Below are 25,462 nucleotides of genomic sequence, written 5' to 3' on the forward strand. Positions count from 1 at the left end.
TCCTGTTTGCACAGACTTACGTGAGTGTTAATATACCTCACCAGGCTACATATGCTAGCCAAAATCTACAACGAAGATGCCCTCAGAAGCCCTGTGTTAAGACAACTGTGTAGTCCTCAAGTAGCACATCAGAGATTTGTCAATGTCCTGAAAGGGTCAGCAAAGGCTAGATGTGGATGGCCCGCTTGACTCCACTGCAGTTCCTGGGTGAGAGTGTTGCAGGTGAGAGATTTTTACCCTGGGGAATGTGGCTGTGAGCTTGGGAAAGCAGCTGAACAAGGGGCCTGTGACTGATGCTACGGCTCTTCATACCTTGATGGCATGGAGTTAATGTGCCTGCATGGCTGCCATGCAATCCAGTCTAATCCTCAGACCCAGAGAGCTTGGTGGGGTTTGCTGGTAATTGCAAACCAAAACAAGTCAAGTAATGGGTGACCTCTGTAAATGCAGCAGTCCTGCCAAGGGCCCTAGGCTGTTTTACAGAGCAAGCAAGGGAAGGAGGGTGCAGAGATTATTCACAGTTATCTCTTCATAAAGCAAAACCTAGCTGACCCCAAGGCATAGCTAAAAAAAGATAAATACTGGAATCTGCTTAGCTTTGTCTTATTTGTGCCTTGTAAGCATAATTTTGAGGTTATGCAAAATAATTTTGTGTCAAACCCACAAAAAACCCACCGTGTGGATCTAAGGTTTTACTGTTGTTTTTGTAAAGGAAGTCTCATGTGCTGTTTTCTTAGAAAATGAAGCTCAGTTCATAGCCATATGATTAAAACAGACTCTTTCCTCTCCCCTAAAAAAATAAAATCACATGACCTCACTTACAAAAGCAACAGTGAAATCCTGGGGTTTGCTGTAGTGTATAAAAACACGTTAGCACCATTAACCATTTCCTGGGATAATCAACTCATATAGCAGCAGGGTGAGTAAATGAGTGAAAGGCCTCAAAGAATTTTTTATTTCTTTTATCCAAAGCCTGCTGTAGAAGTATATAAGGAAAAGTTGTAGGGACAGTTTAATAATCACAGAAGCAAAAGAAACCATGAGAATGGGGAGACCAATCAGATATGAAAAAGGGCAGAGGAAAATCAAAGAGCAAAAACATTATTTTGGTTTTAAATTTTAATTTTTATTATTATTTTCATTGTCCTTGAAATATTTTTTAAATTCTAGGATGAAAGCAAAATATTATTATTTCCTTGTTTGCAATTTTAAGAAATGTTATTTTTTTAATTTTTTAAAATTTTTGGGGTTGTGGGATTTTGGAGTTTTTCTTCAGTTCTTGAGGATGCCTTTTCTAATGGCCTGATTCTGTGTGGTGCTGGGTGTCCTCCACTGTCACTGAGACATTGCAGCACTCAGCAGCATTTGCAATGGGCCTTTTTTTCCGCATAAAAACATGAAAAAAATACTCAGTAAACCAAATAGCTTTTAAACTAAAAAGAAGAGAAGAAAGCAGAGAGTCTCATAGCTCCAATGTAGGTAGTGGCTGTAATGCCAAATGCTTTATCTTACAGTGGCCTTGGCTTAACTTTCATGCCAGGACTGACTGAACGGTGCTCAGACAGCTCTGCTCACTAGTGCACAGGCTGCTTCAGAGAATACAGGGCAGTTCCTTCACCCCAGCTTCATCCTTTACCAGGCTGCGCCATTGTGCAACATCAGGAGGTGCTGATTCCAATAAAGGTCATGTTACTAATAAGGAAAAAAAAAAGTGCTCTCCCTGTAAAAACTGCATATTAAACCTGTGATGTTTAGTTTGATTCTGCTGAGTGTGAGCTGGTATGGACAGTCCCAGATTCATACAGTGCAGGATTTAATGCCATTAGGAGATAATGAAAATCTGATCTCCACCCCAACATCTCTGCAAAGAAAGAGAGCCAGGGCATAACTGGCTCGAGTGCCAACTCCCTGCAGTTCAGTTCCTGTCAAGCCAATGTGTTATAATATGAAAAATGGGTGCTGAAATGTTTATGTCAAATAAGGAGGTGTACAAGTACTCTTAACTGAGATAAAATAAAACCAAAAAGAGGACGTTGAAAAGGCACATGGCTACATGTTAAGAATCCCTCGCTATCTGTTCAGAGCTCCTTTGTTGCTGAAGGAAAGGGCAGCTAGCTGCTTGGCCAGCCTCTCAGCTGAAGTGGCAGTAGGTATAATGTGGTGCCCTGGAAATCTCCAGAGCCATGCTGATTTACATCTGCTGAGCATTCAGCATGTCTGTAGAACAGCTAATCTGTATACACAAGCTCCATTAGAAATTAGTAACTAAGTCTCACAAATTGTGTTATTTAAATAATTGAAAGATTTGTCCTTCAACCAGCTGGATTTCCTAACTTATCTGCAGAAGTTAGAACCATAACAAACCTGTGGAGCTGTTCTCAGCCGCCTGGTTGGAGTAAACCTGCTCCCTGTGAGCGTAAAACAGCAGGTATGTTTATTGTGCAAGTAACAAGGTCACTGACCGTTCAGCTATAGGAGCAAACTCGATTAAGACTGGTGATAATCTTTTGAAAGACTGTAATTTATCTCCATTTGAAGAGTATTATCTTTGTTCTACAGCTATCATGGAGAACAAGGTTAACAAATATTCTATGATGAATTTTTGAAAGCTTTAGTCAGATCTTGTATATTTAAGCCTTTCTAAATGGCTGTCAAAGGCAGGGAAACAAAGTGTCAAATTTGTACACAGACCTACCTAATGGCCTTTATCTGAGAGAGTGGTTTATGATTTATACAGTCTCTACCTTTGCTTAAACAATTTTTCTTTTGCCCTGTAGTGAAGGCAATTTTATAGCATTACTCACGTGGGAGAGATTAGCCCCAAACACTGATCGTACTGAAGGAAGTAGGAGATTTAAAACACACAGAGCCATGATGCAAACCATATGATAATCAGCTATTATTACTAATTGCTTTTGAATTGTCAGAACTGTATTTGGATATAAAAGTTATAATTAAGTGCATTCTATTTTAAAAGGGATTGTGCTCATAAAAAGCTTTCAATTGTCCTTAACATTTAAGTAACCGTTGTCTTCAATGATGCATAAATATGAATAAAAGTGCATACTTTTTATCCTTGAATAAACATTAACAACATAGGTAAATAAGAGAAAACTCTACATGATTTACAAAATCATAGATATCCTACTCTGAGCAAAACAGGAAAGAAATTAGTCCTGGATATACCTCTTGGCTATTTTTCCTTAGAGAATTATTCTTGTAGTGTCTTTCAGGGAGTCTTGTTGTGTACAGTATTGGTATCTGGATAACAGAAAGAAACCAGACATGTAGTTAAGCATAAATATAAATTATAAATTATGCATACGTGTATGGGTATGCATGTGCTTAATTTCAGGAATATATGAGAAAATTGAAAAGTAGAACAAATGCATCATATGTTTCTGTGCACATATTCATTCTGGTGAGAATCTTGTACAATTCCTCTGGGATCAAATACTCTCAACTGGTATTTCACACTGTAGATTTTGCTGGCTTTAGTGAAAAAGATTTTAAGACTACTTTCACATGAAGATACATTAGTGCCACTCAATACAAGGACCTGTAACTCCTCTGTTTTCTTCAGGACCTAGTAATGAGACTCTGGCTAACGTGTTTTTAACTCTGCCAACTGGCTTTCTGGTGAACCCTGCCACCAGTTCCAGCAGATTTGTGGCTGCCATTTGGTCTGAGAATTAGCACTTGTTGAAAGTGCGTTAAGGCTGTCTTGCACTTTAACACAGTGTTTTTCTCTGGATCTTTTTTGATTAGCTGTTCTACTACAGATACCTTGTTGAATTGCTAGAAAGGATTATGGACGTGGATAAAAATATAGTCCCTGTGGTACAGTATAGTCCCTGTGATTCAGGTGCAGTAATGTATCAAGGATCAACCTGGTAATATGAAAGAGAAATTGTTAGACCAACATTTTCAGTTTCCATGCTGTCTAATTATTTTTTTTTGGCTGTCACTGCTGTAGTATTTGTCAGTGAGAATGCAATTCTTTTCAGGTACTTTGATCCATTCCATAGTAATTATTAACGAATTGTGAGACCAGAAGAACAAAGAAACACTATGTTAACATTGGGCTTGACCTCATCTCCAGCCCTTTAACCTTCCAAACTCATATTGACTTGTTAACTTTCAATGCAAGAAAAGTCTGAAAATTGCAACAGCCTTAATTATCTCAGGCAATATACCTTTCATGCAATTTTTCTTTCTTTAAAAGTACGTAAACAAAGCTGTAGTGTCATAGAGCACAGATAAATGAATGGACAACAAATGAGAGGTGAATATTTCTCTACAAGGGAAAATGTTTCTACTAGTTATGATGTTTGTGTTCTTGATTCTGTAGTCTAGAAGGCTGAAACAGAAAAAGACACCTCCTGTATATATTTATATAATATAACACTTTTAAACTTACCCTGGAATTACAGAGCCACTGGAATTTGGTGAATAGTCCAATAAATAAGACCTCTCGAACTCTGTTTGAGAGGCTATACTTTTTTCCTTAACTAAAATATCTAGCAATAATGGAAAATGAAACTAATATGTCAGTATTGACAAGAAATATTATCAGTCCTGACTAAAATCAATGCTTCCTTCACAAATTTTATTTTATCTTATTTATAGACCTTTTTGTTGCTCTCATCTCCAAATTACCTATGGCTTTCATAGAAACCAATGAGGTTAGCATCAGACATCACCTGGGAGATCAGAAAGATTAGTGTCTTCATTTTTCAGATGAGAAAATGGAGTCACACCTTGCACATGCGGCTTCAGACCACAGAGAACACAGGAAGCTGAACAAAAATTGATCACCATGACAATATGAGTTGAACTTCAGTTGTTCTACTTTTCAATCCAGGTCCTTCTTTTTAACTCTTTTTTCAGAGACAGTTGACGCATACAGCTAATATAAATTGATTTCACTCAACACACCTAACAGCCATTAAAAGAAAAATAAAAATCTGCTGATTGAGAGAAAAAAAAGAGTAAAAGAAAGAAATATAAGCCATATTTAAAGATTTTTAAGAATGTAGTATAAATGTGAATATTCATTTTTTCTGTTCCAAGCTGTAATTAGTAGTTCCACATTCCAGAAATATGAACTTAGTAGACTCATAATATCTATTTACCTATTTTCAAGCATTAATCACATTACATTTATTGTGATGCATGCATGTTCTTTCCGTATTTTTTTTGCTAAATTTAAATACTAATTATTTACTGCTTCTATGAACTTATTTTATTGTAAACTACATTTTTTCCACACAATAAAAGGAAAATAATGACCTAAAATCTGAAGTATGTGTATGTAGGACCTAATCAATAGCTCTCATTCCATAAATGCTATGGCTTCAGTTGCTGCCCATGAAAAAGAGAGAGTTAAAAATGACCCAGGATTCTTTAGATGAGGAGAAAATCAATTAAATGATAAATTAGTGTTAACAATTTTGCTTATGACATACAAGCTTCATTCCATCTCATCCAGTAAATACAGTAATCCAGACAAATTATTCATTAGGAACTAATTGCTGATTGTTGGGAGGCAAGATTTTAATGGCCAGTTGGTTTAAAGAAGGATTATCTGAAAGGAATTGGTCAACTGCCAGAAGCTGTTTGCAATGACAAATTGCTCACAATGAATTGTTTAGAAAGAAAACACTACTTTTTGTTTATGAAACAAATCTGCATGCCAGTCAGTCAAACTCAGTATGTTTGGTATAGGGTCATGAATGCAACAATGGTTTGCTTTTCTTAGTATGTGCTGTTTATTTCTCTTGAAGCTGTAACTGCTAAATAGCAGCAAAAAGTAGTTAGCAACTCCAGAATTGGGTCTATTATTGTAACAGAGAAAGGCTGCCTAGAAGTCTTTTCATATCTATCTCTTCTTTTTTCATTGCCAATCTTCCTGTATTCAAGGGGTAATCTGAAAATACCTGTGTGCAATGACTTGTAGACATTTTCAGGAATTCTAATGATTGTACTGGATCATTTAAATTCAGTAACCTATCTTCCACTGCTGCAAAGCCTCTCTGAGTGATTCAAGCCATCTAGCTCCTGTGAAGAAACAATATGATTGCCAGTGCTCCCTCAGAGCTGCTAAGAAATAACCATTAAAATCTGCTTTTAACAGTGTTTCTTACAGCACAGTAATTTAATGATATATGTTGTTCACAGATGTTGAAGAGGTAGATGTTGCACAATAGTCAGTACAGTCAGATTAATGGTTTTGCCAGCAAATGTTATTGTAAATGTATTCAGAAGACTGCAATCAATTTTCTGCACAGCACAAAACATAGCCCATGTCCAGTTTCACAACACTGCATGACATTCTCCTCTTGCCTACACAGAAACAATTTCCAAGAGGCCATGCTGCCTTTCTGGTGCATTTGTCTTTGTCCTAGTCTAAATATAATGTAAGCCTCCCTATTCTTTAAAGACAATACTTTCACACATGGAATAGCCTTTGTGCAAGAAAGTTGCTATGGATATCCATTATAACATTTTTTTTCTGGCTTAAAACCCTTCCAGATAGCTCTGTATAATGTCAAAATTTGTATGGCACACAGTGACTGCCTACAAGTGTATTAATACATATCTGATGGGCAAGGGGGATGTTGTGCAGTAAAATCATCTCTGTACTTCTCAGCAGAGGGGAAAGGTACTCTCTGTAGTCAGTGAGAGAAACTGTATCCTAAACTGGAGCACAAGACAGACCAGGGAGATGCAACTCCTGTGGTATTCAAATCCTTTATGCTGTACAGAAAAGAGAAGGACCATCCACCACAGCTTTAATGGTTGTAGCATGAAGCTGTAAGGATTCTCTCTACAGCTGACTTTACTGAGTATGAAGATAGAGTACTATAGCTTTCTAAGTTGTCCCTATTCCCACTGTCTGGACAGTGGTATGAGCCTGTATTTTTCAGGCAATAGATCTGCCTGAAATAATCTCAAAATGATGGAAGAAGCAGGCAATAAATATAATCAATTGAGAACCAAGTCAGGCCAAATCAGTCAGATATTCATCGGTTATCAGTAAGCTAAGTACAGAGGCAACCAATGATCAGGCATTGAACACTTCTGCAAAGAATCTACTGACATTTAAGTCAAAAATACTTTACTAAAGTATTTAGTATTTAGTATTGACTAAATATTTAGTATTGACTTTAGTCAATTGTATTTAGTATTGACTAAAGTCAAATGTACTTTAGCACTAAAATGATTCCAATTATTTTAGACATTTATCCCTCAAATCTTTTTTGAAATATTTTGCTTCGTATTTGCAGTTATAAATAGCAGTCTACAGAAAATGGCGTGACTGTGGGACACAAATCTGTGAAGTTCACAACCTGTCATGTACCTTCAAGTGTGCAGTTTCTAAATGCACAGATTTCTATGTTAGTAAAAACACTAGGACAATGACCAGGTTTATTTTCACATTTTGCAGTTTTTATGCTTCCAAGCCAGTCACATACATCAGTTACCAGTATGGATGTGATTTAATATTTGCAAAAAAAGCAGTGATGTCAAGACAAATCCAGTTCAAGAGGATGTCTTATCTCAGTGTTCACCTCTACTCTGCTCTTTTCTCCTGCTCACTACTCAAATGTGTCAGCTCAATTGTTTGCTCAATACATTTTAAAATATATCTGCCCAACATATATTTATATATTTGTATTTTGCATAAGTGTGATAATTCCATAGAACCAGCATGGGGCACAGCCACCAGATCTGTTCGTCAATACATTTTGCTGAGCATACAGGAGCAGGTGTGCATTGACCTGGTCTAAAGATTCATAGGGGAAAAAAAGAAGCCCGAAATATTCATCCATGCATTTGCCATGAAACTCTTCACTGATTTTATTTACACTGCCCTACAGGCAATAATGAAGGATTTAGATGCTTCCCCACACAGAGGCTGTTTCTGTATCCCTTGTGTCACAGGAAAACACTCACAATTGAAGATAACCCTCCAAAAATTCAAGACAACTGTTGAGCTTTGACCACAATGATAATCAGCTTAAAGTGTTCTGAAAACAGGACAGACCTCAAAGCTGATATCATATCATCTGTCACTAGGGAGCATATACTTTATTTTTTGTCTGTTATCTCATTCCTGATAAAATGTACCTTTTGTGCTGAGTTTGGACTGAAAAGTACTTATCTGGTAGTGAGTTCTGACTTTTCCAAAATTTTCACTTAGTTAGAAAGCTCAGAGATTTTTTAAATATAGTTACAATGTGAACAAAAGAAATAGGAATGCTTCTTTCGTTTCTGAACTGATGTATTTCCTGAGAGCATTGTTTGTCTCTAGTTATTCTGAACATTCATTAAATGAATAATAGAGAAGACATGTGCTCATTAACACAGGCAAAATAACTCTTCTGAAGTAGAAAAGTTAGGTATCATTGTATACCTAGCTTTTTTTAGTGTTGGGGCTGTGTTACAAACACATCTGGCATGGAAAATTTGAAACAGCAGCTTCAAACTTTGAATCACGCAGCTTTCCTGTGACACATTAACAGTGTTTATGTGTATAAGAGCAAGTTCATGTAGAACCCAACTGTGGTCAAAAATACTGTACTGCGAAAAGTCATTGTTGATTATAATCATAATCATTACATCTGAAGGAGAGTGCAGATAGGAATGCCTCTCTTTCTATTTTGTTTCTGTTTCCTTTCCAGCTTTCACAGGCTTGTCAGGTTGGGGGAAAAAAAAACCACCACCAACAACAAAACCCACAAAACCCAAAGAAAAAAGAAAAAGAATAAAAAAACCCTAGGATTTATTTGCTAGGCAGAAGAGTCATTGTGTCCTGCAAGAGGGAACTTTGCACACAATTATGGACAGGCTTTTGGAAAAGACTCTGAATTTCCCGAAACACAGTGCATTGCATTGCCTTGCCACGTTGAAGTACTAGGCTGCAGAGAATGTCATCTGTTCCTGTGTCTAGGCATTACAAAGTGGCTACTTTTTTTTCTTTTTCAAGTACCACACTTCTTCCCAGCAATTAAGTAATGGCAGGAATGTAAAGTACAGGGCCCTGATCTATGTAAATATTAATTTTATGCCTTTTTTAATGCTGATTTTGACACACTCAGCTATAAATAATTTTCACAGGCTTTCTAATTTGGTCCATCACAACATCCCAGCAAGTCAAATAGGTCTCTGAGTAGGATAGATAAGCACAACAGAGTGTCTATAAATAGAGGCAGAAAAAAAACAAGTTCACATCTGGGTCAGTGAACAATCGTTGGTGTTTGGGAAACAATGTCAGCAAACAGCAGCACTTAACATTGCATTAAAAAATTATGTGCTCCTGGTCTGTTAGAACTGTTCTTGAAATCAAAGGGAATTTTTTCCTGATTATAATGGAAACTGGATAAAAATGTAATAACAACATGATTACATCCTTAATACATTCCACAAATATAGCTATTTATTAGAAACATGGAATACTACACAAATCATTATCTGGATAAAACATTATCTGGAATTCAGAATGCCTTTAGACAAAAAAATCTCACAAGGAAAATGGAAAATTAGGAAAACCAGTTTGTCATTGGCAGAAGAGCTGAATGTACTTACTAGTTCTGTTTATGAGCACTTGCAGAAATGTTCTAGGGGTACATATGTTCCTACTTTGCATTAAAAAAAAAGGTATGCAAATTCAAAATAAAAACTTGAATATACACCAGCATTTTTGAGCTCTGCATAAAAGGTGGTTTTGCACTGACATCTAAAACACTGGACTGGCAAATAATAGGAAACATTTGAAACCTCACAAGTCCACATTTGCACCTGGCAGGTGCATATAAGTGCAGGGCTTTGCAGATGCACTGCATCTCCTGTGACGGCAAACTTTGAATATAAGTCCTTGTTTCCAAATTCTGCCCCACTTTTCAAAATAAAAGCAGATGACAGTGCTGATTCCATAGGACAAGACATGTAGTAGGTTGACACTGCTTTTGGGTCCCAGGAGCTTTTCAATTTTTTTTTTTCCCTAAAAGCCCCAACTACATTTAATATTGAAGAAATGTCCTATGAGTGCCTGAGAATAACAACGGAACCCTACCTGCAAGTCCAGTGACTAAATGGAGGAATGAGGCATGCTGGTGACAAGGGGAGAGAAGCTGGCATTCCCACATATGGGCTGTTGATGTCTTTCTGTCCACAAACAGCACACTGAGAACTCCAGAGTGACACTGGTTCATCTGTAATAGGAGAATTTTTAGATCTGTAACACAGCAAGGAGTATTAGTCTCCACGCAAAAGCATCTTCCTTGTTCCCTATATACATTCTTTCCTTTTGGCATTTAAAACATCAGGCAGAGGTCAGATCTTCTCTTGGAGGCCACAGCTTAACACATAGCATGATGTGTTCCGTTGAGTCTCCAATGAACTGTTTGGACACTCAGCCAGTCCAAGTGCTCCCAGACTGATTAAAGTCGCCTATTTCAACTGACTGAACTGTCCTGATTGTGCTTTCTTTGATTTTGTTTACCTGATGGATCCTGAAATCACACTATTAATGAACTGCATATACCATAGCGATGAGCCATGTACCACTGGCAGTTTAGACTTTTAAACACTTGTCTCATTGAAGTATTTGATGTTTTTCCTATATTAGTCTTATTTTATTCCTGTCACTTTTCTGGTTCATATCTAAAAAGAAAAAACCCAAATACTGATCTATCTGAATTTTGTTTACTTTAGGTAGAAACTAGCTAAAGTAATCGCAAGATTACCTCAAATAAAGTAGCCAGGCGCATGCACATTGCAACTGGGGAAACTGGGATAGAAACGAACAGAAAGGAAGGTAACACAAAACCATCAGGAAAGTAACAGACAAGAAACAAGAATAGGTATTTCTTCATACACAGATTAACAGGTCAAAAAATAAAAGTATGTAATAGTTTACTAGGTGTTCAGAGGTTTCACACATTGGATTCCAATTTCTTATATTTATTCTACCACTGTAACATTGGTAAGTGATATTGTGCTCTCAGCTGTGTTGTCCAGGACTTTTTCTGCAAATTTGAAATGTGTACTGCTGTAGGGAATCTTGAGGTGAAAATTTCTATGCTAACTTTTTAGAACCTGAAAATGAAATCAGATAATGCTTGAATATTTCACATTATTTCAGCCGTTTAAGTTACTTATTGCCTAGTAGGTTTTCCTTTTCTGTCTGCATTAGGTAATATTGATAACATAATTAACATACTTAAATCTTTTCATTACAGCTTCTTGATGCATTTAAAATGTAATTAAATCATTGTGAATTTGCATCTTTCATTACTGTTTTCAAAGAAGTGGAAGAATATTGCCCTATAAACAGCATATATTCCATGACAGTTGATTTGTACTGCTGCTTCATGAGAAGTTAAATCCTCATAGAGGTGTTTTTATATATCACATTGAAGTCTGTTTCAGAAATTTGTCAAAAATAAAAGATCCATAATTTCATTCCACATTGTTAATTTTATCACGGCCAAAACCAGAGTAGTTATACTAATAATTTTTAAGATAAACTGCAAGGCTGAAAAGGAATCCCGTACTGTCCCCAAAATCAGGTACCACATTAGTAGATAGCTCTGTAGGTACATTTGTTCTTTCAAAGTCATTCTCAATATAGTTATCCTTTAGCTCACTTTATTTACTATTGATTCCCCCTTTCTGTTAATTGATTGAGGCTGATTTTAGGCTTGTAGACTGTCCAGGAATCCCTCATGTATTAATATTATTGGAACTTGTATGAAATCCTGGTGTATTTAACAACAGTGAAACTCTCCTAGTACATTCAGAGTAAAAGTTTATTACAATTCAGATACTTCTGGTGGATAATATATCCTGCTCTGTGCTGAGATCAGTCAACTAACTAATCTTGAGAACGATTTACCTGGTGGCAGCTTCATCACTTCAGGAAAGTTTAAAAAGGACAGAAACAGAAAAGGAAGATCTTACAAATGTGAGTCTACATCAGGACTAATTTTATTTTTTAAATTAGCTCTCAAATTGTTTTCATAACTAAAGAGTAATTAATTTACTCCTGCCTTCTTTTAGGTTTTAGAATAAAAAATTCCAAAAGAAGGTTTCAATGTATCTGTCCCTAAGAGTGTCCATTTTCTCAATTTATAGAAATTGAGAATGAAAGAGATGAATAAATTCTTTTTCTTTCCAGTACAATTTTGTTATTTCCATTTGCTAATTGAATGATCCACGTGTCTAGCAGTGGATGCTGAGATACACTTGAGCTGGTTTTTTCTGTCTGCAGGAGTCGGCATTGGTATTTAAAGCTAAACCTGTAGTATCACAGTGGGAGAATGAATAGCTTTCCACAGGTCAAAGCAGGGCCAGGAGCAAACCCCAGATTTCCAAGTCCCATGCATGTGCTAGTTGTAACACTATCACTTTATAATAGATCTAAAATTAATTACTTTAACTCCAGTTTCTAATACAAACAGAGCCATCAGCCCCTGTTCCTATGGCTTTGTTGCAAGTTATTGTAGCTCTCTTCAAGAATTTACCCTGTGTTACAAAAATAAAGTAATTGGGTGGAACTATAGCGATCACTGCATGCTCAGTGCAATTTTTTCTTTTTCTATTCATTTGGAAGTAACATCCATCTTGCACAGTAAATGACACAGTACTCTTATGGTCTCTTACTCTTTCCTTTTCAGATTACTATTCTGACTTCCAAATTAAAAAGCCATTTTTCAACTAGGAAATAGTATCAGCAGGCTAAATACTTCACATTGGGGTGCCTGTTCTACCTATTCTGTACTTTACCAGTATCATCTCCTCTGCGACTGACTGTAACTTTACAACAATACAAAACAACAACAACAACAGCAAAAAACAAAAACAAACAAACAAACAAACAACCCCCCCCCCAAAAAAAAAACCAAAAAAAACCCCAAATACTCAAGGAAACATCTCTGTGGTACATGTCAATGTTCAGTTTCTATTATTGTTTATAACATGCAATTCAAGTTCAAGTGGGGTTTTGCAACCAGACAGAAATCTTAGAGCTAGAAATGAACTCTCCGCAACCCAAGACCTTTCTGCCTCTCATTTTCTCACTCTTTCTTTTCCTCTCCAGCAAGCCCAAAGCCAGATAACACTTTCCTCCTGTGAATTTTTTAAAGTCACCCAACAGCTCTGGCAAATGAGAGCTGTCATAGTTTTTGGATGAAAAAATCATCTGCAGCTCACACAGATCTATGAGCTGATAGGAGTTAATTGACAGCTTGCAGGATTTCGTCTCCAGGCAGAGTTAGAGAGAATGAGAGCCCTGTGGGTTTCATTTGGGCAGAGATAAAGCAGGTTTTTATTCAGTGCTCATGGAGAGAGCATAATTAACCTTTTAGAAGTTTTAAGAATGATCAAATTGTTATTCATTTTTGCAAATGAGAAAAGTGAGCTTCTTTCTCTGCCAGGAAAATACCAGTGCAGATTTCAAGGTCACTTGATGATTTCCTTTGACTGAAAAGATGGAAGTTGGACAAAAAAAGGAAAATTAAAAGACTGAGAAATGGCATTATAAAGTCATGCATCATTCAGGATGTGAAATGAGCAAATGTCCTTTTCTAACATAATATACTTTAGCTAACATTTACTGCATATTCATATTAACCTGGATTCTGCATGTGATGAAGGTTTTCCTTGTTATTGTAAATAAGAAACTTGGTGCTAGCAGCTGTCTTATATGTTGCCCCTATAATTTTTTAAAAATATTTTCTTACAGGAGAAAATGGGCCATTATGCAAGGTCAGTGGCTTGGTTTTGAGGATGTGTAACATATTTTCAAGTGCTGTAAATTCCTAGAATGATAATATGAGTATCGAGTAGGAGAATTAAAAGCCTGCAAATTATAAATTAATATATCCCAAATCCCTTTTAACAGTAATATGTATATATACACAGGTAATAGCTGAGAGTTACGGTGCCCTAAGCATTCTTTGATGGAAAAACAAAAGTCTCAGATTTTTGCTTATTGTATCTTTTATAAAACCTAAACCAATATAACCATGCTTTAGTTTCTGTCTGATAGAGTTTCAGTTTTCTAGAGCAGCTGGACACAAGATACCTTGCAAAATTATAACCTGTTTTCCTTATATTATTTTTTGCTAATTTTTAGGAGAATGAGAAATGTACAAAAATAGATCCAGATTCTTGTGTTCCATAGAATCAACATGGCAGCCAGTAATAAGAAACCATGAAAAAGAATATCAGAAAACCTATTATTCTAAACTTTAGACCTTATGATGCTATACTGATTCCTGTCTTGTAGAACATCCTTTTTTGTTCAATCCTTAATGGTGACATTATCTACGTGAAGGTTGACATGCTCTCTGCTTTTTCTGCCACCCATTCCCAGATTTCTCCTTGCTTCCTCTACATTCCCAGAATTTTCAGACCTGAGACCCACACGGTATGATAAAAGCCATTAAAACACGTCACATACCGTTTGTGATCTGGAAGTACTTAAATACCATCAGCAACTCAAGTTACAGAAGTTTTTCTGTTATGATAAATCTACTAACTACCAGTTGTGAGAGTCTCTCCTGATGTATGCTCCTGTCCCCTATAGTGTAGCTGTTTGCTGTAGGATGTGCTGTCTGTGCTGTCTGTCCCTTTTATGTTTTATTCCTGTATGTGAGTGCCAAAACTGTGGAAACTCTTCATGCATTCTTTTAATAAAAACCTTGTTAATAAGTTTACTTAAAGAAATCAGCTTAGGGAGTGAGGATTTTGCAACGAGACTTGAAATAGTTCTTCCCATTTGCAATGAGACTTGAAATAGTTCTTTCTTTTAGCTCACAAAGATTTATCTTATTTTTTTTTTTCCTTAGAGTTAATCCTTATTATTACAGTACATTAGGAAAAGATTGTTTTGGCTTCCTAAAATGCACATGAGAGGACAAGGTGTTCTTCATGTGATTTATGTTTATATTATCTGCTCTTTATAATGTGTTGGATTTTTTATTTTCTAAATGGTATTGTCCTTTTGATTTAGGCAGGATGATAAATTGATACCTTTGGTAACAGTCAAAAAGTGCTGAGACCGTGACTGTCTTGAACTACCTCTTTATTGTTAAAATATATTGAAATATGGCAGGATAAATAGGTCATAAATAATTGTCTCTTGTTTTTTGTGGCATGTTTGTTGCTGCACTATTGAACTTTATTAACAAAGAATGAAGAGGGTTTGGCTATGAAAACCTCTTTTTTTTTTCAAGTTTTAATACTCCAAAATTCATGGCACCATGCTTCACCCAAGGGAATGCAAAAGCACGCACACTTTACCTTAAAACATTTGTGTTTTCCATTCCCATCCTATTGATGTACCAGAGCACCCTGTGAGTAGGTACAAAAGATAATACTCAACCAAGACAGATATGAATAGTTTCCAGTCTGAGTGCCAGTGGGTCCATATGAAGAGAATGCTTCTGGTAACACTCTAGGAGGTTTCCCAGCTAAATCCTTTTATTGCCAGACTCAGATAATGATTGTAAGTAGGAAGACTTGGCAGTAGTAACACTTCCAGACAATTAAATGTTCAGCTTTACATTTTAGACTAAAATGCACAGTTTTAAAAAATGTGTCTGTCATATCAGTTTCAAAAAACTAATAATGAGCTAGCTTATATCTTCAAACTTGCAGCAGGCCTTTTAGATTTTTCATATTGTAAAAGCTTATTTAGTTTTTATAATATGAAAATTATAGACATGGTGACATTTAAACCTTTGCTTTTCATAGCATTTCACACACCATTTTAAAAGACAGCTATTAACATTTACAAAAATCTTTCAGAAACCAAATGTTCTAACATGCAGAATTCCAATTATACTGTGTAAGAGGGTTATCGACTATTCTTCTACAAGAATACTTTGAAGTACTTGGTATTAAACCCAAAGCTTAAATGTCAGTTGCACGTAGACAATAAATTAAGGTTTATAAAAGCATGTAAGATTTATTTAATATTACAATTTTGACCTTTAGACTGTCTTAACCATAGCTTGCTTAAGTTTTCCTCCCTCTTGCCTTCCTTCTTTATCTGTATAATCTTGCTTGAATATTAAACAAAGGTTGTGATGCCAGTTATGCAAAGTGATATAAAGCCTTCATAGCAGTAGTGTTTTCCTCCAACTGCTGTAACACAGCCTTATAAGCCATGTTTTGTTCTTCAGCCGAGTTGTTTTCTGAATTGCTCAGGGAGTTCAATGAGCAGCACTTCCAAAGCTGTCAAGACACAGCTGTTTAATTTTCACTTTCTCATTGCAAACATCCAAAACTTTCAATTAAATGCAAGCTATAAATACAAATGCAGGCTTAGCTCTTGTGTTCTAGCAGAAGACACTGAGAGGAAGACAGGCAAAGTCAAAAGAGGGGTGGCAACAGCAGAACAACAAGAGGAGCTCAGTGTTAGGAGGAAAAACAGTGCTGGCAGAAGACAGGTCTAAGTGAATGCTGTTTTGCAACACATTTGATCTCACAGCAAACAAAGGGCTACCCTGCAAAGGTAGGGGATGAAGGATGAATTAACTTTTTTTTTTTTTTTTAATTGGCTTCACACTTAGGAGTTTCCCTCCACCCAGACAAAGTTCCTTTGTCAAAAGCCAAGTATCCAAATTATTTTTGGCATCTCTCAGATAGTAGTATTATTGATTAGTTATGGCCAGAAAAGCCAGGAAAGCAATCAGGGAAGGAAATATATGTTGAACCATCTACAAATAATCTTCTCCACCACTTGCTATTGGGGAAGTGTGTACTTAAAGCAATGTACTGAGGAATGACCACAGAAATAGATGTGGAAATTTGAAACTCAATTTAATTATGCTTTTTATTTTTTGCAGAGCAACACAGACAGTGCAAAAGTGACTTCATACAAAATACATGCCAGGCTTTCTGATGAAGGAAACAGAGGAAGCAAATGTAGAAAAGTGCATTGAAGCTCTAGTCGAGATAATATTCTGCTATAAGCTGAGCTGTGAGACCTAAATGACTGAAAGGGCACACAAAGTGCCAGCAAAGAGTCACCACCTGGGAGCTTTCCCTAGACACTTTTCTTCAGATGTCTCAACTACAGAGATAAGGTTAAAATGTTGAGATTGGCTGGACAAAGATCAGAAATTAAATTCAACTCCATGTTCATTTCATTTTATCCAGACTGTAGTTTAAAGATCCAAAGAGGTCATGGTTATTTTCTGAAATATGAAGAAAGTTCTCAGAGATCAAAATGTTCACTATGTCACAGCATGCTTCTTTCTCTGAAGTTGAGAGGTAAATGGGAACACTACATTTTACAACTCCACCTGACAGCAGCTTAACATTTCAACTTGACCAAAGTCACAACATTGTTTCTTCTACCTCACCTTGAAAGCAGGGATTTCAAAGCAACTTGTTTGGGTTGCTGTCATGGTTTAACCCCAGCCAACACCAAGCCCTAGTCAGCCTCTCACTCACTCCCCCATCAGCAGGATCAGGGAGAGAATGGGACAGGTAAAAGTCAGAAAACACATGGGCTGATATAGAGACAGGTTAATTGGGAAAGCAAAATCCATGTACACAAGCAAAGCAAAACAAGGAATTCATTCACTGCTCCCCACGGGCAGGCAGGTGTTCAGCCATCTCCAGGAGAGCAGGGCCCCATCATGTGTAGTGCTTACTTGGATAGACAAATGCCATCACTCCAAACATTCTCCCCTTCCTCTTTTTTCCCCCACCTTTATGTCCTGAGCATGATGTCACATGGTCTGGAAATCCCTTTGGTCAGTTGGGGTCACCTGTCCCAGCTGTCTCCTCCCAACCACTCATGCATTCCCAACTTTCTCACCATCATCACAGCACACACAGCAGAAAAGGTCTTGGTTCTGTGTAAGCCCTGCTGAGCAATAACAAAACATCTCTGTGTTATCAACCCTGTGTTCAGCACAGGTCCAAACACACCTCTATACTGGTCACTGTGAAGGAAACTAGCTACATCCCAGCCAAACCCAGCACAATTCTTTTAGTTTCCCCTGCAGCTAAGCATTGGAATAACTCAGCAGAAGAAGATAATGCTGTTAAAAGATAGAGTATTTTTCCTCCAATACAGATGACAGACTTGAAAATTCGTTTGGTTTTTTTCAGATAGAAAGACTTGTTGAGGGCATGCGTAACTGGTGACATAGCTGATTTCCTTCCTCAACACCAACACACAACAAAAATCAAATTCTCAGCTGTAATTTACCCATGTGAGGACACACATCTCAAATAGAATGATTTTGCAACCCTGAAAATCACATACCAAATACCCTTTTTCCAACACTTACCATCTTCTCAAAATGTATCTTTTTTTACCTTTTTTCTCCACTGTGGTGATTATTCAAGAGAAGGCATTTCTAGGCAGCTCAAGCATCACAGGACAGGGTTGTGTTACCTTCTCCCATAATCTTTTCTTGCCCCACACATGTCTTTGTTTAAATCTGCCTGCTGATGTTCATTCTGTCTTTCAACAGGCTGCATTCTCCAGAAGAGCCCCTACCATTTCCTCTCTGCCGTCCACAATTACCTTGTTCTGCTATCAGATGAAGAAATAACCACTGTGGCAACCTAAGTATCAAGTTACTGCAGAGATTTAGGCATAAATGAAGATTTTCATATGATGTTGTGTTCAGGCATCTGTCCCTCATTGTTCTTATCTGTCTCAATGCCTTAACATAAAATGTAAAAGCTCTGTTATGCAAATCTTTTATTACTTAAGATGAAGCATTCCTAATGCTATGTTAAGGAAAATTAAGAGTCAGATCATGAAAATAATTTGAACAAAATTATTTTCTTAAATTCCATAAAGGGTAATTTCATTCTGTCTGGCACTAAGGTTGGTAACAATTATTTGCAGAATCAAGGTCCCTGAGAAAACTAATCTCAGAACAATACATTGGGCAACTTTTCCCAGAACAGTGTAGCACCCAGCAGAGAGACAATATTAGGGAGCTGCAGGAGAGACAAGAAAGTGAAAAGGTTTATGTTATTGATTGCAGAAAAGAGAAGCCTTCAGTCGTACACCAAATCAATCAACCACTCTATTTTGGTTTGGTACACTCTTCATTCTCTACATCTAGTGCCGCCTCTAATTGTTTGCAGTATGATGAGCTTTGCAGACTTTTTGGGAATTTCCAGAAGATTAAATCTGGAGACCTAACAGTTAAATCTTTTTTATCTTTAGGGTGGTTTGTTTTGCTTTGTTTTGTTTTTTATTTCCTCTCTATCTCTTCTCCCCTCCTCCACCCACCCCAACCCCCATCCTCAACCAGTATTATATGAAGGGGGTGAGGGCACTCAATTAACTTTATCGAGCCACAGCAGTTTCCATACCTCTCAGGTGTCTGAATTTTATTAGAACGTCCTCCACTTACAGAAATATGAATTATGGGCTATGCCGTGTCTTCATGTTCTGCTCCATTTTTTGCTCTGTGGCACTGATATTGTAAGGAGATATCACTGAAGGCCTAAGAAATGCATTCAAATTCCTATGAGTTAAATTCATTGTGTTGACTCAAATACTGTACAAATTCTTCCTGCCACGTAGAACAGATATTGATTTAATGAAGAAGAGGAAAATAAACAAGGAAAACAATTAACTAATCCATCTCAACTTAAGTCTCCAGCATCACTACTTCCATGCCCAGCATTTCTTTTTTTATATTGGGCTGGTAATGACTTTATAATACACTCCAGAATGATAGAAATATAAGGCTAAATACGTTAAACTGGGAATTAGATACACTTCAGCACAGATTTAAGGAATAATTAGTGCTACTGAGCATTATGGAATTAAAGGACTTGGTATAATTTGAAGGATCTCGGTATAATTTGACATGTGTGGTTATTTACGTGCATTTTTAGTCTTCCTCTCATTTACCCTGGTATGCTTAACTGCATACTGAGCTAAAAAAATAAGTGAAAGAAACGATTTGCATCTGGAACATAATAACTTTCCATTCACTATATGGTGCATTGTTGAACATTAAAGGACAGCTCTGTTTCCTGGATGCTAATGAGGATATTGTTTGATTTAAATGCACTGCAGTTAGAGATCCGTACTGTTACCATATGCTTAAGACATTTCTTGTATAATTCCTAGGACTGCAAATCACCAAAACCAGACACTGGAACACCTGTACATTACTGATTGGAAATATAGGCTGTTAATTGAGCTGTAATTCAGTAATACTTTTTTGGCAAAATTTGATAGGATTTTCTTACAGAAAAGATTAAGTAAATAGAATGAAGGCAGAATGAAGAAAGTTGCTTCAACCAAAGGCAATTTGTCTTCCCTTCATTAATGCAGTACATAATGAGCAGGACACGCTAGGTAGCTAGTGGTTTTTTGGTCGTTAGAGTCGTATTTTCTTATCCTGCACATGTGAAGTGCACCTGCTGTGCAGGTGCAATTAAGGTGGTCATATATAAGAATAAAATAACCACTTGAGCAATTGTGCTCACATTTTTCGTGCAGACTTTGGCTTTGTGTCTTTGAATCTCTAAACCACCTGCGGTCTGTGCGGACTGCTCCTTCCATCATCTGCTTTGATCAGATAAAAAGTGAAACTGTTGCAAAACCATATGTAGCAATTTTTGGCTAATATTTGGAACATTAATGGATACTCTCTGTCCGCAATGTCAGGTTCAGCACACTAAAATGAAGAATGTTGCACTTGAAGAAACGATGAGGTAAATGCAGTCAGAGCAAATTAACTGCCCTCCAGTCTGTCCCTGAACCTGTGAGCCACAACCTGAGTGAACTTCATGTGCAGGCTTCTGTCACCACACTGGGACTGATTTTAGGAGAGATGGCTACCCAATACACCATGAGGCAAATTATCCATCCAGGAGAGTCTGGAGAGACCCTGGTGTGAAGGGCATGCAAAGCCAGCTATGCACTCATGCCTCTGGTGTCAAAAGGGCATGAAAGTGAACCTGAACATGAAATATGAAGAGGAAGAGCTGCAGAAGGCATAGGAACAAGGAGAGTGTGATGGGCAGTAAGGAATCAGGGTCATGCAGGAGAAGAAGCAGTGGTGCTGCCACAAAGATGGTCAGGATACGTTAAGAATAAAGGGATGAGGGAAATACAGAGGGTAAGAGACCATGTGGCTGAACAAGAGGCTTTGCGAGAATTACTACAGAGAAGTATGATAGTAAATAGAGAGGGCAAAAACACAGAATAAAAAAGAGGAAGAAATTTTCCTCCAGGACATGAGACAGGAGTAGAATAATGATCTTCCTCATAGCCACTGTATGGGACCACACTCTTGTGTAGCTTTCAAATAAAAAGGCTTCCATATACAGTCTGTTAGTTAAATGGTGGTGGTGGTGGTGGTGGTGGTGTGTGTGTGAAATTAAAAAAAAAAAGGACAGTGAAATTTTTACTGATCAGGCACCTGCTATAGCAGCTGAGCTAGGACTAGGCTGGGTTATGGTTGTTACAAGGGTTTTCACTGTGCTTAATTTGGAATTATGCCAGGCACTGACAATGGAGCCCCATGTTCTTAGAATAAACAAAGGGATTTTAATGATTATGAATGACTGGAAGATCAGGTTTCTATCTGACAGAAAAGATACTGCAATGACAGGTATGAGAAGACAAGAAAAACTGAACATTTTTTTTTCCCCAAAGAAGCTGTATGGTTTCTTTCTTGTCCTCTGCATTTAAATACTTTTAGGGAGAAGTAAAAAAGTAGATAAAAAGTTAACTTGCAATAATCAAATTAAAATCACAACACACAGTCTCCTACTTGTCTGTCTTAATTTTAATGTAGTTTATCTAAAAACACACTACTTTGTATGTATGGGAAACTGGAATGAGTTCATCTAAGTGCTTTTTAAGTGCAATGCAATTCTCAGCTGTAAAAGGCCAACAGAAAATTGGACACAGTATACAAAGAAGATTTTTAATTTTTTTACATTCTGCATAACCACCCACTTTCAGAACTGGAAACTGCATAAACAAGATAGAGTGGAGTGAAAATCACTTAACTTCAGATTTGTGCATTTTGCTTTGGAAACAGCTTTTTCAGTTTATGTTTGTATTTATAGACCCACCACTGGGCTAGACCCTTTAGTAAGCTGTAACTGAGAGCAGATTTAAGAGTAACATCAAGTACTTTTAAAAACTTCAACCCAGCAATGAAAATTGTTTGATCTTTTATTGGAAGAGTGTGGCTGTTGTAAAAATAAATGAAATACAGTAACCAGTCAATGCCAAGTAACTGTAGATGAATCCAACCTAAACTGGGTTCAGATAATTCTTGGAGTATGCTCTGCATTGCCATCGGCTTTCGTTCAGACAAACACATGTGCATATGCATATGTTCATTGGTTCACAATATTTTTCATTTTTTGTCTTTTTTTTCAAAAAGATCCTTTTCATTTTTAACAGACACACTGATATTTTTGTACTGGCAGTCTATTTCACAAAGACATTTTATCTGGAAGAGTCTTCCATTTTACATGCAAGCAAACAAATAGTATGTAGTATCATGCACATATGCCTCCTTTCTAACTGAAAGAATATATTTTCTTCTAAAAAATATCTAGTTAGATAAATGTCAGAATATACTGCAACAAGATACTTTAGGCTATGCAAAATACTGGACTGGAGCTACATTTAGTCACGGCATAACAAATCCACTTAAGAGTCCCCTGAGACAGCCTGGTGGGCTAGAATAACAGCTCCATTATTCGGAGTTTCATGTCTATCACCCTACTTATTAGCATAGCTTTGAGGTTAAACAATGGTGTTAGTTTTCTGCGTGCATTCTCCTACTTATTCATTATCAAATTACTTTACATTGTTTGTTTAGACTGATATCATCTAGTTCAAATATACAAGGTCCTAAAAATGCAGTTTCCCAAGTAACAAGATAATTTTTAGTGAACCGATATAATGGCTACCTTCAGCATGGAACTAGAGTCACCTTAGGAACATGTTTTTAAAGTGTTTTTTCAAGAATGCAGCACCATACTTGATGAACGGGGAGCAGTGGAAATTTTTTCAATTCCTCCAATGAGTTTTGTATGAAAACTAAGGTCTAGTTTTTTTAAAGTACTTAAACATGTGCATTTATCTGCCCACTTAGAACAAAATCTTTTAAGAGCATAGGCCTGTGGATTTTGTTTCATGTTTAGAGGCCAAGTAGACTAATAAATGCTTTCCTGATCAAATATTTAATATCCACTAAAATATCCAGGACTAAAAAAACAACAAACAATGAGGTCTTTGTCTAGGCTTTTGTTTGCGCTACATTATAACAAAGGAATACTTTCCCATGTTTAAGAGAACACTTTGCTTCCAAGATATTGCTTTCTCTCATCACATTTATTCACATCTTCAGCACTTGATAGACGTATTCCAGTGTCCTGCTTGCCACTCTTTAGCTCACAAGTAGCATACAACTCCTTTCACCAACTTAAGGAAATAAAGATTTTTTCTGTAATGCCTTCAAGAGTTGCTCTACCTATCCACTCACATGGTCCTGTCTAAATAAGTTAAAAAACCCAATCCACTTGCTCAACCAAGAATTATTAACCTTGTGGATTTGTCAGCCCCAAGTCTCATTTTGCAGTAACTTCAAGCTTCCTAGTAGCCAGTTACTAAATTTGCATGATGTAAGCCCTGATGTAGATGTGCATACAAGCCTAGCTGAGTGGTAGCACTGGATAAACACAGACAGAAAGAAATTACTGTGATCTTAAAATGTAGGCATTGCTCATTTTCCAGATAAATATCTAAAAAGTACACACATGCCTCTCTAGGACATGCATTATTTTGACCCTTTTCCATAAGCAGCTTGCAGTTTCTGGGAGTGGTGTTTGCTTCTTCAAAGACTAGAATGGCAGAAGCTGAAGACAGAAAATTTTCTTGTTCGAGCCATCACTGCTCTTTCTTGCTCCTCTGTTTCTTTTGTTTTGCCTATGTCCACCAACAAATAGCTTAGGAAAAGTCTGAGCTGAGCAAATTCAATTCATCCCTGTGTTCAAATTGAAGTAAAGCTGAGCAGCATTTGATAGTGTTCCCATGGCTTCTCTGAGAAGCTACAAACAGAGGGAAATTGCAGATCAGAACAAAGCTCCTGTCAGCTGTCATTTCCCACTGGTGTATTTTACTGTAATTATTACTTTTTGAAAACTGGCATACATTGTAAATTACAAAGTTATTTGTGTTCTGAAGATGTACTACATTCTTACTATGAAGTTTTTGAAGAAATTATTTCTTTTTTTTTTGTGTGTTTACTATAAAGCTGAAGTCTACCAAAGAAAAACTATACTACATTTTAAAGTGATGCTTATTAAATGCATTTGAAATTCTCTCTTTGGCATAATGTTTTTGAACATATATCTACATATATGTATATGTATATGTACTCTATATCACCAAATTAATATTTTTATAGAATGGATTGTGTGACACGTAGGATATATGATGATGAATCTGTTTAACATGCAGGCTTGCCAGAAGTACAAATTTGATATGTTACACTTCTCTAATCTTATGCTTTCAGGACAACACTATACTTTTTTAGCACTGACTAGGAAATCAAATTGGATATATCTGGGGATACAGTTTCACATCGTGCATAATCCTGGTTCTGCCACTGACGAAAATCAATGAGGGCGAAGCATTGATCTCCTTGCAGAGTACACATGCAGTTTGCACTGAAACACACTGCTGGGGATTTTGCTATTCAAGTCATTCAACCGCTCAATGTGTTTGCTAACCAAGTTCTTATCATGCAGCACCTCACTAGCCTAAGCTTAGCTTCAGTTATGAATACAGCAAAACCAGGTCCCTTTTGGAAGAAGAAAAAGCCTTTACATATACATAGTTCTTCTAGTACGGGTATGTTTGCTCAAGGCTAAACTGAAATGCCTTTTCTTCAATGACATTTCACAATGTTACCCAATAAATGAAAGTCTCACTGAAGGATGTGTGAATATGAATAATTCCAAGAAAATATTCTTTTTTGTTATGATGGATTTTATTTTTGTGTGCACTGGTTAGTCAATTTGTTTTTCGTTTACTTTAGGGAAGCAATATTGAGTATTCTTGATGTGGCCAAAACATGCATATGTTCTTGTACATAGATTACCTATATATTTACAGGCACGACAAATGCCTGCACTCACACATACACACTCTCCTTAGATAGAGACATGGATTTATTTTTTTATTTATATATGAACTATATTTCATTATTGACAGCAAAAATATTTTCCTCACTTACAGCCTTCCAGCTGCAGACAATAAATCATCTGTTTTAAAAGTGATTGAAGATGATTCATTTAGTGCTGTCATAATATAGTATTTTCTTTAATGAAAATTTATATTATTTCCCCTGGAATAAAACTCAGTTAGATACATTTCTACAGAAAGATGCAAGAGAGCTGATACCTTCTGTGGTAAACACTG

Source organism: Anomalospiza imberbis, chromosome Z, assembly GCF_031753505.1.
Source record: "Anomalospiza imberbis isolate Cuckoo-Finch-1a 21T00152 chromosome Z, ASM3175350v1, whole genome shotgun sequence".
NCBI lineage: Eukaryota > Metazoa > Chordata > Aves > Passeriformes > Viduidae > Anomalospiza > Anomalospiza imberbis.